A 17,819-nucleotide genomic window follows, 5' to 3' on the forward strand; every position below is an offset into this window, starting at 1 on the left:
AATTTTACTTTCGAGATAGTTGGCCTTGCATAATGTAAACATAAATGCGTCGCATCTTAACTTTGACAGATACCTTGACAGTTTTCTCTTGCACTTCGACGTGTGTACATCGTAACTCTCTTTTTCGAAACGCGAAGACTTAAAAATTAGTATTTTCGATCATTTTATAATTAGTTAAGCATTTTTCATGTACGCGGGATAGAACAGAGTAATATTTAAACAATAATACAGTTGTTTAAACATTAAAAAGACGGAAACGCGCGCGAAACTTAGAAAAATTGTAACATATTATTCTATTACTTTAAAATTTTACTTTCGGAATAGTTGGCCTTGCATAATGTAAACATAAACGCGTCGCATCTTAACTTTGACAGATACCTTGACAGTTTTCTCTTGCACTTCGACGTGTGTACATCGTAACTCTCTTTTTCGAAACGCGAAAACTTAAAAATTAGTATTTTCGATCATTTTATAATTAGTTAAGCATTTTTCATGTACGCGGGATAGAACAGAGTAATATTTAAACAATAATACAGTTGTTTAAACATTAAAAAGACGGAAACGCGCGCGAAACTTAGAAAAATTGTAATATATTATTCTATTACTTTAAAATTTTACTTTCGGAATAGTTGGCCTTGCATAATGTAAACATAAACGCATCGCATCTTAACTTTGACAGATACAGTGTCAGTTTTCTCTTGCACTCCGACGTGTGTACATTATAACGCTCTTTTTCGAAACGCGAAAACTTAAACATTAGTATTTTCGATCATTCTATAATTAGTTAAACATTTTTCATGTACGCGGGATAGCATAGAGTAATATTTAAACAATAGTACATTTGTTTAAACATTAAAAAGACGGAAACGCGCGCGGAACTTAGAATAATTGTAACATATTATTCTATTACTTTAAAATTTTACTTTCGGAATAGTTGGCCTTGCATAATGTAAACATAAACGCGTCGCATCTTAACTTTGACAGATACCTTGACAGTTTTCTCTTGCACTTCGACGTGTGTACATCGTAACTCTCTTTTTCGAAACGCGAAGACTTAAAAATTAGTATTTTCGATCATTTTATAATTAGTTAAGCATTTTTTATGTACGCGGGATAGAACAGAGTAATATTTAAACAATAGTACATTTGTTTAAACATTAAAAAGACGGAAACGCGCGCGGAACTTAGAATAATTGTAACATATTATTCTATTACTTTAAAATTTTACTTTCGAGATAGTTGGCCTTGCATAATGTAAACATAAATGCGTCGCATCTTAACTTTGACAGATACCTTGACAGTTTTCTCTTGCACTTCGACGTGTGTACATCGTAACTCTCTTTTTCGAAACGCGAAGACTTAAAAATTAGTATTTTCGATCATTTTATAATTAGTTAAGCATTTTTCATGTACGCGGGATAGAACAGAGTAATATTTAAACAATAATACAGTTGTTTAAACATTAAAAAGACGGAAACGCGCGCGAAACTTAGAAAAATTGTAACATATTATTCTATTACTTTAAAATTTTACTTTCGGAATAGTTGGCCTTGCATAATGTAAACATAAACGCGTCGCATCTTAACTTTGACAGATACCTTGACAGTTTTCTCTTGCACTTCGACGTGTGTACATCGTAACTCTCTTTTTCGAAACGCGAAAACTTAAAAATTAGTATTTTCGATCATTTTATAATTAGTTAAGCATTTTTCATGTACGCGGGATAGAACAGAGTAATATTTAAACAATAATACAGTTGTTTAAACATTAAAAAGACGGAAACGCGCGCGAAACTTAGAAAAATTGTAATATATTATTCTATTACTTAAAAATTTTACTTTCGGGATAGTTGGCCTTGCATAATGTAAACATAAACGCGTCGCATCTTAACTTTGACAGATACAGTGTCAGTTTTCTCTTGCACTTCGACGTGTGTACATCGTAACTCTCTTTTTCGAAACGCGAAAACTTAAAAATTAGTATTTTCGATCATTTTATAATTAGTTAAACATTTTTCATGTACGCGGGATAGCATAGAGTAATATTTAAACAATAGTACAGTTGTTTAAACATTAAAAAGACGGAAACGCGCGCGAAACTTAGAATAATTGTAATATATTATTCTATTACTTTAAAATTTTACTTTCGGGATAGTTGGCCTTGCATAATATAAACATAAACGCGCTTTTTCTTAACTTTGACAGTTACCGAGTTAGTTTTCTCTTGCATTCCGACGAGTAATTATTGAAATCTATCTTTTTATTGACTCGAGCGATTACCGGATCAGTTCTCTTATGTCCTTTGTCGAGTAAACATCAAAAGTCTCTCAGCTTGTCTTTGCTGCAAGTAGCACCGAATATTTATGGTAAATATATTTTTATATCGCACGTTTCTTCAATAATTTATATAGTTTCTTATTATAACAATGATTATAATAATTTTGTTTTTATTTTTTTGTTTCATAACATCATTGCAATCGCGTGCGAAGCAATGATAAAATTGAATATTTGTATCGTTTATATAAGAATATCGCGAAGTAGAAGCAGTGTTTGTTCGTTCGGGTTCCGCGATTTAAACATTTGCATCGATTGCGTACAATGCAATCGTTAGAATCAGTGTTTGTTCAACAAAACGTTTTGTTTTTTTAACAGTTATATAGATTGTATTTATAAAAGACAGTAAAATTTCGCAAAGTAAATTCAGTGACCGTTCGTTTAAATATATTTATCGCGTAATAGAGTCAGTGCATCATTGAAGAGGATCTTAACTAACTTCGATGTCGATCTACCTAATTATAAGAATGATTCATCCTCAATTTCGATTTAAACGGCGAACGAGTGTTTTGGAGCCATCGCAGAACTTCTTAAGTAGTGAGTAAATTTTTAAATCCCTCCGATCACTCAATCATGTCAAGGACGCAAGGTCCAAATTGGCACAAGTGATTGGTTGTAATTAAATATTTGAAGAGCATTGAATAACCACGAGTAAATTTCTTCGGAGATTTACTCGTGAATGATTTTTTATTTTTTGATTTATTTATTAGATCAGGATAAGTTCTCCTTGTTCAAACGCGTTTATAATTATTACAAATTTGGAATATTTTAATTCACTTTTAAATAATTTTCTCACACGGTAATATCAAAGAATCGTTATCCATGAGTTTAAATAAAGAATGAAAAAGAAAATATTCGCGATGGATAGTCTCCGGATTACAAACGTAATTGTGCATGATTTTCTTATAATAATAAAAATATTCGCTTGTAAGAAGGAATATCCAAAGATTTGCTTTATATTTTTAAATAAATATTAATTAAATATTTTATTAATTTGAATTGATAAAAGAGAAGTCTCAATAGAGTCATTGCTTTTAAAAGAGAAAAGTCGAATAGAATAATATCTAAAAAACAAAAAGACTTGTAAAGTTACAGTCCGTAAGCCTAGATAATTAAATTAATTAATTTTTAGCTCAGGATTTTCAGCAATTAATATACTAATTTAAATTTTTCTTAGGCTACCAATAATTGTGTAAAGATTTTCTTTTATATCTTATTATTTCGAATAAAATTTTGTCGTTACAGTTTCTGAATGATAATCGATTTGATTAGGGCACGAAGTAAACAAGACATTATATGCCGAAGAGATCAATCACAAATTATGGCTCAAGAGGACAATTATTAGGCTATTGAATTATTTTCAAAAATTCACTAGAAACTTTCGAGAATGGCTCTTAGTCGTATTTTAATTTTATTATGTTGTCATTCAAAATGTTGTTATAGTGATGCCTGTAGGGGTGTAGATTTAAAAAACTAAGACGAAGAAACATTCCGTGAATAATATTCTCACATTGTCACGTGTACACAAATAGACATTACTTCATATTTTATGAATTTTTAATATTAAACTCGAGATATAAATTTTACACATTTTCTCTATTCTAAAATTCAATTGAATTTATAATTTTAGTTTAATAAAATCAAATTTTACGTTAAAGTCGATTGATAAATTTTGTACATTTTTTTCTTTTTTAAAGTTCAATTAAATTCATAATTTTATTTTAATAAAATCGAGATCTATATTAAAAAATCATATATCTATGAAATGTACAAGTAATACAATATTTCTTTCAGAGAGAATAATATTTCTTTACATCAGTATTCAGCATATTTTATTTTTCTTGTTAATTAATCTTTTATTTTCCTTAAGTTTAATTAGATTAAATTCATAATTTTATCGTTCATATAATTAATATTATATGTACATATTCTTTTTTCTTTCCTTATTTCTTTTCAGCTAGTTCCAGGTCGTGGGGTCGCCAACACGGGAAGGAATAATTAATAAAGAAGATTATCTTATCATTTAAACGATATAGGATACACGTAAAGTATAATTAATTAATATTTAAACAATAAGATATTCTTATACAACGTTATAAAAATCATATACATGTATTATCATATTACTATCGATTAATAGATATAATAATATTTCTTTAGGTCAGTGTTCTGCATATTCTATTTTTTCTTTGTTAATTAATCTTTTATTTTTGTTATGTTTAATTAAATTAAATTTATAATTTTATCATTCGTATAATTAATATACACACGTACATATACTTTTTACTTTCCTTATTTCTTTTCAGGTATTTCCAGGTCGTGGGATCGACAACACGGGAAGGAATAATTAATAAAGAAGATTATCTTAACATTTAAATAATGTACGATATAAATAAAGTATAATTAATTAATATTTAAACAACAGAATATTCTTATCAATCTTATAAAGATCATACATAAGTACTACTATAAACTATTGATTAATAGATATACTATCGCACAGAAAATTTTCTTCACTGTCATTTCTATATATCTAATTTAATCTCCTCCTTTATATATCTCGGGTGGGACCCATGGGAGGGGCCCATGGGTGTAGGCCTCTGTGCGGGTTGCTGTCTCAGCATCTTATAGAGCTGCTTCTTTTATCTTCTCTTTCTGGGACTCTCTTTTTTATTTCATATTTTTCATACTGATTTACTCTTATTAATTATGATTTATAAGTCTCGGGTAGGACCCATGGGATGGGCACATGGGTGTGGGCCTCTGTGCGGGTTACTGTTTCAGCATCTTATAGAGCTGCTTCTCTTTTTTTCTTCTTTCTGGGGCTCTCTTTTCTATTTCATATTTTTCATACTGATTTACTATTATTAATTATGATTTATAAGTCTCGGGTGGGACCCATGGGATGGGCCCATGGGTGTGGGCCTCTGTGCGGGTTACTGTTTCAGCATCTTATAGAGCTGCTTCTCTTTTTTTCTCTTTCTGTGGCTCTCTTTTCTATTTCATATTTTTCATACTGATTTACTATTATTAATTATGATTTATAAGTTTCGGGTGGGACCCATGGGATGGGGACATGGGTGTGGGCTTCTGTGCGGGTTGCTGTCTCAGCATCGTGTAGAGCTGCATCTATTTTCTTATCTTTCTGCAGCTTTCTTTTCTATCTAATATTTTTCTTCTTTAATTATGTTTTTAATTATGTTATTAATATGTTATTTCTTTTCAGATTTTTATTATGTTATTTATTTTTAATTATGTTATTAATATGTTATTTCTTTTCAGATTTTTATTATGTTATTTATTTTTAATTATGTTTCTTTAATATTTATTTGTTATTTCCTTTTAATTATGTTTTTAATATATTCTTATTAATTATGATTTATAGGTTTTAGGTAGGAACCATTCGATGAAGCGGATTGTTGTTTCAGCAGCATGCAGAGCTACTTCTATTTTTTTATCTTTCAGCAATTCTCTTTTATTACTCATATTTTTCTTCTTTAATTATATTTTTAATTGTGTTATTAATATGTTATTTCTTTTTATTATGTCTTTTCAGAATATAATAATGTTATTTCTTTTAATTATGTTTTTTTAATATTTATTCATGTTATTTCTTTTTAATTATGTTTTTATGTTTTTAGGTTTATTATTAATATGTTCTTATTAATTTTAATTTTTAAGTATTAGGTAGGACCCATGAGATGAAGCGGACTGTAGTTTCAGCAGCGTGCAGAGCTACTTCTATTTTCTTATCTTTCAGCAGCTCTCTTTTATTACTCATATTTTTCTTGTTTAATAATGTTTTTAATTATGTTTTTTATTATGGTTTTAATTATGTTTTTTATTATGGTTTTAATTATGGTACTAATATATTTTTACTAATTATGATTAATGTTTTAGGTGGGAGCCATGTGATGATGCGGTCTGCTGTTTCAACATCGTGCAGAGTTGCTTCTATTTTCTCATCTTTCTGCAACTCTCTTATCTATTTATATATATTTACTTTCTATTTTATTTATTTTTTATTTATATTCTATGTACATATTATCTTCTATTTTCTTCCTTTATTCTTTCTCTTGTTTTCTCCTTATCTTTTTCTTTTCCAGGATAGATCATCAAGGGATAGGGTCCATCTGCGGCCGAATGATACATCGCATTGCAGGATCCATCATCGATTTTTACGCGCGAATACGGGAAGGATAGGAAGAACACTGACGCGCGTGTCGGCGTGCACAAGCGTGGGTGTTCTCGGGCGCGATTAAACTTCGTTTGATTGTTCGTATCGAAAACGCGAATTTAGAGTAGAGTCACCGTTTTTCTAACACTCACGTGAATGAACGCGGGCGCGACTTAAAAGTCCTACCGGGGACTTCGTTTATATTTGCTCGAATATTCGATTAGATTACCTCGCGAACGCGTTTTTTTAGAGTAGAGTCACCGTTTTCCGAATACTTGCGTGGGTGTCCGGGCGCGATTAAAAGTCCTATCATGGACTTCGTTTTGTGTTGAAATTCGGGGTGCGCGAACGGCTTGCCTTGTAGTGCTGTACATAACTAGCTGGTATTATGATAATCCTCATATTTGTGTGAAGGGGTAAAAACCCTCCGCAAATATCATCGGAAGTCTAAATACCGGTTAACTAATGTCACTTTGGATTTCAACTTAGAGTCACCGTTATTCTAACACTCACGTGAGTGTTCGCGTGCGCGATTAAAAGTCCTACCGGGGACTTCGTTTTGTTTGCTCGAATATTCGATTAGTTTATTTAGAGTAGAGTAACCGTTTTCCGAACACTTGCGTGGGTGTCCGGGCGCGATTAAAAGTCCTATCATGGACTTCGTTTTAGTGTTGAAATTCGGGGTGCGCGAACGGCTTGCCTTGTAGTGCTGTACATAACTAGCTGGTATTATGATAATCCTCATATTTGTGTGAAGGGGTAAAAACCCTCCGCAAATATCATCGGAAGTCTAAATACCGGTTAACTAATGTCACTTCGGATTTCAACTTAGAGTCACCGTTATTCTAACACACACGTAAATGTTCGCGTTCGCGATTGAAGATCCTACCGGGGACTTCGTTTTATTTCTTTAACATTTCTATTAGATTACTTCGCGAATTTGGATAGAACAATAGAATCTACGTAATTATAACACACGTGAGTGCCGCGAACGCGATAAATGCGCTTTGATTGTTCGAAATTCGGAAGCACGAATTCAGATGTGCTTAATAATCCGTTATGCCTGAGCCAAGGGTGTTGAACGGTAAAGCTTTCTGTAAGCGGAGTCCCTGTAGCTAAGGCTAGATACTTCCTGTTAGCTTTGAACCATGCCCAAAATATCCGAAGCGGAAGGCATAAGGGATCGGTATCGCGGAACGCGGATTTTAAAGTAAATTAGAATCACCGTTAGCCCGTGGGTCTCCACATGCAGCAACTTCCACGTAGTGAGACCTGGGTCGTTAATACTTGCAAAGTCTAATAATAAATCTTATAATACAAGTATTATCGAGCAAATGGCTGCATATTGTACAACTTTTCCATTATCTTTTCAATCTAATGCCAACTAAACATTAACATATTTTCATTTTATATAGCTAATAATACTTCAAAAGAAGAAATATAGCAGAAATCTATTGTACAATAATTTCTCAGAGAAACGAGAAGAAAATTTTTCTATCTCTCTTTTATGTCCACTGTCATTTCTATTTATTCTTATATACTCTCATTGATTATCCTTTATATATCTCGGGTGGGACCCACGGGTGGGGCCTGTGGGGGAGGGCTTCTGTGCGGGTTGCTGTCTCAGCATCATATAGAAATGTTTCTCTTGTCTTATCTTTTTGGGGCTCTCTATTCTTCTCTTTCTGGGGCTCTCTTTTTTATATCCGGCTCTCGTTTCTATCTCATATTTTTCATTTTTAATTATGTTTTCAATTATGTTATTAATATGTTATTTATGTATTTTTAATATTTATTTATGTTGTTTCTTTTTAATTATATATTTAATTATGTGTTTAATTATGTTTTTGATTATGTTTTTGATTATGTTTTTGATTATGTTTTTGATTATGATTTATAATGCAGCATCTCTTGTTTCTTTTTCTAGGTCTCATCTATTTATATATATTTATTTTCTATTTGTATTTTATATATGTACATATATATTATTTTGTTTTATATATTTTTTTGTTCTTTTATTTCCTCTTTATCTTTTTCTTTTACAGGATAGGTCATCGAGGGATAGGTTCAACAGCGGCCGGATGACACATCACATGGCAGGATTCATCATCGATTTTTACTCGCGAATACGGGAAGGATAGGAAGAACACTGACGCGCGTGTCGGCGGGCACAGGCGTGGGTGTTCTCGGGCGCGATTATATTACGTTTGATTGTTCGAATCGAAAACGCGAATTGTAGAGTAGAATCATCGTTTTTCTAACACACGCGTGGGTGTTCGGGCGCGATTAAAGGTCCTACCGTGGACTTCGTTTGATTTTTTCGATATTTCGAGGGGGGTACTTCGCGAATTTCGGCTTAACAGTAGAATCTACGTAATTATAACACACACGTGGGTGTCGCGACGCGATTAGTATTTCTAAGGAGTGCGCTTTGATTGTTCGAAATTCGGAAAGCACGAATTCGGATGTGCTTAATAATCCGTTATGTCTGAAGCGGACGGTACATCGGTGGAGCTATCTGTAAGAGGTGTGTTGTAGCTAAGCTGCGCATACCCTGTTAGTTAAGAAGCCAGTGCATTGAAGCGGAAAGGTATCGCGGATCGGTATCGCGGAACGCGTATTTTAGAGTAGAGTAACCGTCAGTCCGTGGGTCTCCACATGCAGCAACTTCCACGTAGTGAGACCTGGGTCGGTATTACTTGCAAAGTTTAATTGTAAATTTTTAAATGCAGGTATTACCGAGCTAATGGCTGCATATTGTACAACTTTTCCATTATCTTTTCAATCTAATTCCAACTAAACATTAACATATTTTCGTTTTATATAGCTAATAATACTTCAAAAGAAGAAATATAGCAGAAATCTATTGTACAATAATTTCTCAGAGAAACGAAAAGAAAATTTTTCTATCTCTCTTTTATGTCCACTGTCATTTCTATGTATTCTTATATACTCTCATTGATTATCCTTTATATATCTCGGGTGGGACCCATGGGAGGGGCCCATGGGTGAGGGCCTCTGTGCGGGTTGCTGTCTCAGCATCGTGTAAAACTTCACTTTCTTCTCTTTCTGGTGCACTCTTTTCTATCTTATATTTTTCGTTTTTAATTATGTTTTTAATTTTGTCATTACTATACTCTTATTAATTATGATTTATAGTCTCGGGTGGGACCCATGTGATGGGGCCATGGGTGTGGGCCTCTGTGCGGGTTGCTGTCTCAGCATTGTCTAGTGCTGCTTGTATTTTCTTCTCTTTCTGGGGCTCTCTTTTCTATCTCATATTTTTCTTCTTTAATTATGTTTTTAATTATCTTATTAATATGTTATTTCTTTTCATTATGTTTTTTCAGATTTTTATTATGTTATTTCTTTTTATTATGTCTTTTCAGAATTTAATTATGTTATTTCTTTTTATTATGTCTTTTCAGAATTTAATTATGTTATTTCTTTTTATTATGTCTTTTCAGAATTTAGTTATGTTATTTCTTTTTATTATGTCTTTTCAGATTTTAATTATGTTATTTCTTTTTATTATGTCTTTTCAGATTTTAATTATGTTATTTCTTTTTATTATGTCTTTTCAGATTTTAATTATGTTATTTCTTTTTATTATGTTTTTTCAGATTTTAATTATGTTATTTCTTTTTATTATGTCTTTTCAGATTTTAATTATGTTATTTCTTTTTATTATGTATTTTCAGATATTAATTATGTTATTTTTTTTTAATTATGTATTTATATTTTTAATTATGTCATTAATATATTCTTTTTAATTATGTTTTAAATGTCTTAGGTAGGACCCATGGGATGATGCGGGCTGCTTCTTTAGCATCGTGCTGAGCTGCTTCTTTCTTCGTTTCTTTATCTAGCTTTCTTATTTATTTATACATATTTATTTTCTATTATATTCTATTTATAATCTATATATATATATATATATATATATATATATATTATGTTTTATTTTATATATTTTCTTTCTTTATCTTATTTTCTCCTTAGCTTTTTCTTTTCCAGTATAGATCATCGAGGAATGGATTCATCTGCGGTCGGAAACATCGTTGCATGGCACGATTCATCATCGATTTTTACACACGAATACGAGGAGAATAGGAAGAACGTCGGCGGGCACAGGCGTGGATGTTCACGGTGCAGATAAAAGTCTTATGGGGGACTTTTTATATGTAAGTAAATTCGATTTATCGCGCGAATGCGATTTTTGGAGTACAGTTACCGTTTTTCTAAACGGTAACTCGCGATTAAAAATTCAATGCGTATGGGCTTCTATGCTGGCTGTTATTGCTTTTATTGATTACTTTTCTTTCTCTAGATCTCTTTTATATCTCATATTTTATCTCTTTCTGTTCTTATTTTTCAGGGATCATCGAGGGATCATCGAGCAATATTGTGATGTGCGCGAGGGTCTCGTCTATCTTTTCTTTTCTTTTTCATATTTTCTCCGTTTCTTCGTTTTCTCCGGTCTGGATCACCGATTCATCATCGATTTTTACGCGCGAATACGGGAAGGATAGGAAGAACACTGGCGCGCGTGTCGGCGGGCACAGGCGTGGGTGTTCACGGACGCGATTAAACTTCGTTTGATTGTTCGTATCGAAAACGCGAATTTAGAGTAGAGTCACCGTTTTTCTAACACTCACGTGAATGAACGCGGGCGCGACTTAAAAGTCCTACCGGGGACTTCGTTTATATTTGCTCGAATATTCGATTAGATTATCTCGCGAACGCGTTTTTTTAGAGTAGAGTCACCGTTTTCCGAACACTTGCGTGGGTGTCCGGGCGCGATTAAAAGTCCTACCATGGACTTCCGTTTAGTGTTGAAATTCGGGGTGCGCGAACGGCTTGCCTTGTAGTGCTGTACATGTAGCTAGCCGATGTAATGACGATCCTCTTATTTGTAAGCGGGGGAAAATCCCTCGACCAAATAACATCGAAAGTCAAAATACCGGTTAACTTATGTCACTTTGGATTTCAACTTAGAGTCACCGTTATTCTAACACTCACGTGAGTGTTCGCGTGCGCGATTAAAAGTCCTACCGGGGACTTCGTTTTGTTTGCTCGAATATTCGATTAGTTTATTTAGAATAGAGTCACCGTTTTCCGAACACTTGCGTGGGTGTCCGGGCGCGATTAAAAGTCCTATCATGGACTTCCGTTTAGTGTTGAAATTTGGGGTGCGCGAAAGGTGTCACCTAGTAGTGCAGTACATGTAGCTGATCGATATTATGACGATCATGTTATTTGTAAGCGGGAGAAAATCCCTCGATCAAATATCATCGAGAGTCATAATCCCGGTTAACTCATGTCACTTCGGATTTCAACTTAGAGTCACCGTTATTTTAACACACACGTAAATGTTCGCGTTCGCGATTGAAGATCCTACCGGGGACTTCGTTTTATTTCTTTAACATTTCCATTAGATTACTTCGCGAATTTGGATAGAACAGTAGAATCTACGTAATTATAAAACACGTGAGTGTCGCGAACGCGATTAATGCGCTTTGATTGTTCGAAATTCGGAAGCACAAATTCAGATGTGCATAATAATCCGTTATGCCTGAGCCGAGGAAGTCGAACGGTAAAGCTCTCTGTAAGTGGGGTCCCTGTAGCTAAGGCTATATACCTCCTGTTAGCTAAGTCGCCCTAGATATCCCAAGCGGCGGAAGGCATAAAGGATCGGTATCGCGGAACGCGGATTTTAGAGTAAATTAGAATCACCGTCAGTCCGTGGGTCTCCACATGCAGCAACTTCCACGTAGTGAGACCTGGGTCGGTATTACTTGCATACTCTAATTATAAATACTTTAACGCAAGTACTACTGAGCGAATGGCTGCATACTGTATTAATTTTCCAATATCATTTCAAACTAATTCCAACTAAACATTAACATATTTTCATTTTATATAGCTAATAATACTTCGAATAAAGAAATCAAACAGAAATATATTGTACAATAATTTCTTACAGAAACGATAAGAAGATTTATCTATTATACTTTTATGTCCGCTGTCATTTCTATTTATTCTAATTTATTCTCACTAATAATCCTTTATATATCTCGGGTGGGACCCACGGGTGGGGCCTGTGGGGGAGGGCTTCTGTGCGGGTTGCTGTCTCAGCATCATATAGAAATGTTTCTCTTGTCTTATCTTTTTGGGGCTCTCTATTCTTCTCTTTCTGGGGCTCTCTTTTTTATATCCGGCTCTCGTTTCTATCTCATATTTTTCATTTTTAATTATGTTATTAATATGTTATTTCCTTTCAATTATGTATTCTTAATATTTATTTATGTTCTTTCATTCTAATTATGTATTTAATTATGTGTTTAATTATGTGTTTATGTTTTTAATTATGTTATTAATTATGATTTATTAACTTTAGGTAGGACCCATGGAATGGTGCATACTGCTTCTCTTTTCGTTTCTTTTCCTAGCTTTCTTATCTATTTATATATATTTATTTTCTATGTGTATTTTATATATATGTATACATATATTATTTTGTTTTATATATTTTTTTGTTCTTTTATTTCCTCTTTATCTTTTTCTTTTACAGTATAGGTCATCGAGGGATAGGTTCAACAGCGGCCGGATGATACATCACATGGCAGGATTCATCATCGATTTTTACTCGCGAATACGGGAAGGATAGGAAGAACACTGGCGCGCGTGTCGGCGGGCACAGGCGTGGGTGTTCTCGGGCGCGATTATATTACGTTTGATTGTTCGAATCGATAACGCGAATTGTAGAGTAGAATCATCGTTTTTCTAACACACGCGTGGGTGTTCGGGCGCGATTAAAGGTCCTACCGTGGACTTCGTTTGATTTTTTCGATATTTCGAGGGGGGTACTTCGCGAATTTCGGCTTAACAGTAGAATCTACGTAATTATAACACACACGTGGGTGTCGCGACGCGATTAGTATTTCTAAGGAGTGCGCTTTGATTGTTCGAAATTCGGAAAGCACGAATTCGGATGTGCTTAATAATCCGTTATGTCTGAAGCGGACGGTACATCGGTGGAGCTATCTGTAAGAGGTGTGTTGCAGCTAAGCTGCGCATACCCTGTTAGTTAAGAAGCCAGTGCATTGAAGCGGAAAGGTATCGCGGATCGGTATCGCGGAACGCGGATTTTAGAGTAGAGTAACCGTCAGTCCGTGGGTCTCCACATGCAGCAACTTCCACGTAGTGAGACCTGGGTCGGTATTACTTGCAAAGTTTAATTGTAAATTTTTAAATGCAGGTATTACCGAGCGAATGGCTGCATACTGTATTAATTTTCCAATATCATTTCAAACTAATTCCAATTAAACATTAACATATTTTCATTTTATATAGCTAATAATACTTCAAAAGAAGAAATATAGCAGAAATCTATTGTACAATAATTTCTCAGAGAAACGAAAAGAAAATTTTTCTATCACTCTTTTATGTCCACTGTCATTTCTATGTATTCTTATATACTCTCATTGATTATCCTTTATATATCTCGGGTGGGACCCATGGGAGGGGCCCATGGGTGAGGGCCTCTGTGCGGGTTGCTGTCTCAGCATCGTGTAAAACTTCACTTTCTTCTCTTTCTGGTGCACTCTTTTCTATCTTATATTTTTCGTTTTTAATTATGTTTTTAATTTTGTCATTACTATACTCTTATTAATTATGATTTATAGTCTCGGGTGGGACCCATGTGATGGGGCCATGGGTGTGGGCCTCTGTGCGGGTTGCTGTCTCAGCATTGTCTAGTGCTGCTTGTATTTTCTTCTCTTTCTGGGGCTCTCTTTTCTATCTCATATTTTTCTTCTTTAATTATGTTTTTAATTATCTTATTAATATGTTATTTCTTTTCATTATGTCTTTTCAGATTTTTATTATGTTATTTCTTTTTATTATGTCTTTTCAGAATTTAATTATGTTATTTCTTTTTATTATGTCTTTTCAGAATTTAATTATGTTATTTCTTTTTATTATGTCTTTTCAGAATTTAGTTATGTTATTTCTTTTTATTATGTCTTTTCAGATTTTAATTATGTTATTTCTTTTTATTATGTCTTTTCAGAATTTAATTATGTTATTTCTTTTTATTATGTCTTTTCAGATTTTAATTATGTTATTTCTTTTTATTATGTCTTTTCAGATTTTAATTATGTTATTTCTTTTTATTATGTATTTTCAGATATTAATTATGTTATTTCTTTTTAATTATGTATTTATATTTTTAATTATGTCATTAATATATTCTTATTAATTATGTTTTAAATGTCTTAGGTAGGACCCATGGGATGATGCGGGCTGCTTCTTTAGCATCGTGCTGAGCTGCTTCTTTCTTCGTTTCTTTATCTAGCTTTCTTATTTATTTATACATATTTATTTTCTATTATATTCTATTTATAATCTATATATATATATATATATATATATATATATTATGTTTTATTTTATATATTTTCTTTCTTTATCTTATTTTCTTCTTAGCTTTTTCTTTTCCAGTATAGATCATCGAGGAATGGATTCATCTGCGGTCGGAAACATCGTTGCATGGCACGATTCATCATCGATTTTTACACACGAATACGAGGAGAATAGGAAGAACGTCGGCGGGCACAGGCGTGGATGTTCACGGTGCAGATAAAAGTCTTATGGGGGACTTTTTATATGTAAGTAAATTCGATTTATCGCGCGAATGCGATTTTTGGAGTACAGTTACCGTTTTTCTAAACGGTAACTCGCGATTAAAAATTCAATGCGTATGGGCTTCTATGCTGGCTGTTATTGCTTTTATTGATTACTTTTCTTTCTCTAGATCTCTTTTATATCTCATATTTTATCTCTTTCTGTTCTTATTTTTCAGGGATCATCGAGGGATCATCGAGCAATATTGTGATGTGCGCGAGGGTCTCGTCTATCTTTTCTTTTCTTTTTCATATTTTCTCCGTTTCTTCGTTTTCTCCGGTCTGGATCACCGATTCATCATCGATTTTTACGCGCGAATACGGGAAGGATAGGAAGAACACTGGCGCGCGTGTCGGCGGGCACAGGCGTGGGTGTTCACGGACGCGATTAAACTTCGTTTGATTGTTCGTATCGAAAACGCGAATTTAGAGTAGAGTCACCGTTTTTCTAACACTCACGTGAATGAACGCGGGCGCGACTTAAAAGTCCTACCGGGGACTTCGTTTATATTTGCTCGAATATTCGATTAGATTATCTCGCGAACGCGTTTTTTTAGAGTAGAGTCACCGTTTTCCGAACACTTGCGTGGGTGTCCGGGCGCGATTAAAAGTCCTACCATGGACTTCCGTTTAGTGTTGAAATTCGGGGTGCGCGAACGGCTTGCCTTGTAGTGCTGTACATGTAGCTAGCCGATGTAATGACGATCCTCTTATTTGTAAGCGGGGGAAAATCCCTCGACCAAATAACATCGAAAGTCAAAATACCGGTTAACTTATGTCACTTTGGATTTCAACTTAGAGTCACCGTTATTCTAACACTCACGTGAGTGTTCGCGTGCGCGATTAAAAGTCCTACCGGGGACTTCGTTTTGTTTGCTCGAATATTCGATTAGTTTATTTAGAATAGAGTCACCGTTTTCCGAACACTTGCGTGGGTGTCCGGGCGCGATTAAAAGTCCTATCATGGACTTCCGTTTAGTGTTGAAATTTGGGGTGCGCGAAAGGTGTCACCTAGTAGTGCAGTACATGTAGCTGATCGATATTATGACGATCATGTTATTTGTAAGCGGGAGAAAATCCCTCGATCAAATATCATCGAGAGTCATAATCCCGGTTAACTCATGTCACTTCGGATTTCAACTTAGAGTCACCGTTATTTTAACACACACGTAAATGTTCGCGTTCGCGATTGAAGATCCTACCGGGGACTTCGTTTTATTTCTTTAACATTTCCATTAGATTACTTCGCGAATTTGGATAGAACAGTAGAATCTACGTAATTATAAAACACGTGAGTGTCGCGAACGCGATTAATGCGCTTTGATTGTTCGAAATTCGGAAGCACAAATTCAGATGTGCATAATAATCCGTTATGCCTGAGCCGAGGAAGTCGAACGGTAAAGCTCTCTGTAAGTGGGGTCCCTGTAGCTAAGGCTATATACCTCCTGTTAGCTAAGTCGCCCTAGATATCCCAAGCGGCGGAAGGCATAAAGGATCGGTATCGCGGAACGCGGATTTTAGAGTAAATTAGAATCACCGTCAGTCCGTGGGTCTCCACATGCAGCAACTTCCACGTAGTGAGACCTGGGTCGGTATTACTTGTATACTCTAATTATAAATACTTTAACGCAAGTACTACTGAGCGAATGGCTGCATACTGTATTAATTTTCCAATATCATTTCAAACTAATTCCAACTAAACATTAACATATTTTCATTTCATATAGCTAATAATACTTCGAATAAAGAAATCAAACAGAAATATATTGTACAATAATTTCTTACAGAAACGATAAGAAGATTTATCTATTATACTTTTATGTCCGCTGTCATTTCTATTTATTCTAATTTATTCTCACTAATAATCCTTTATATATTTCGGGTGGGACCCATGGGTGGGGCCTGTGGGCGAGGGCTTCTGTGCGGGTTGCTGACTCAGCATCATATAGAACGGTTTTTCTTATCTTATCTTTTTGGGGCTCTCTATTCTTCTCTTTTTGGGGCTCTCTTTCTTTCTCCGGCTCTCGTTTCTACCTCATATTTTTCATTTTTAATTATGTTATTAATATGTTATTTCCTTTTAATTATGTATTCTTAATATTTATTTATGTTCTTTCATTCTAATTATGTATTTAATTATGTGTTTAATTATGTGTTTATGTTTTTAATTATGTTTTTAATTATGTTTTTAATATATTTTTATTAATTATGATTTATTAACTTTAGGTAGGACCCATGGAATGGTGCATACTGCTTCTCTTTTCGTTTCTTTTCCTAGCTTTCTTATCTATTTATATATATTTATTTTCTATGTGTATTTTATATATATGTATACATATATTATTTTGTTTTATATATTTTTTTGTTCTTTTATTTCCTCTTTATCTTTTTTTTTTACAGCATAGGTCATCGAGGGATAGGTTCAACAGCGGCCGGATGATACATCACATGGCAGGATTCATCATCGATTTTTACTCGCGAATACGGGAAGGATAGGAAGAACACTGGCGCGCGTGTCGGCGGGCACAGGCGTGGGTGTTCTCGGGCGCGATTATATTACGTTTGATTGTTCGAATCGATAACGCGAATTGTAGAGTAGAATCATCGTTTTTCTAACACACG

Source organism: Vespa velutina, chromosome 19, assembly GCF_912470025.1.
Source record: "Vespa velutina chromosome 19, iVesVel2.1, whole genome shotgun sequence".
NCBI classification, from domain to species: Eukaryota; Metazoa; Arthropoda; class Insecta; order Hymenoptera; family Vespidae; genus Vespa; species Vespa velutina.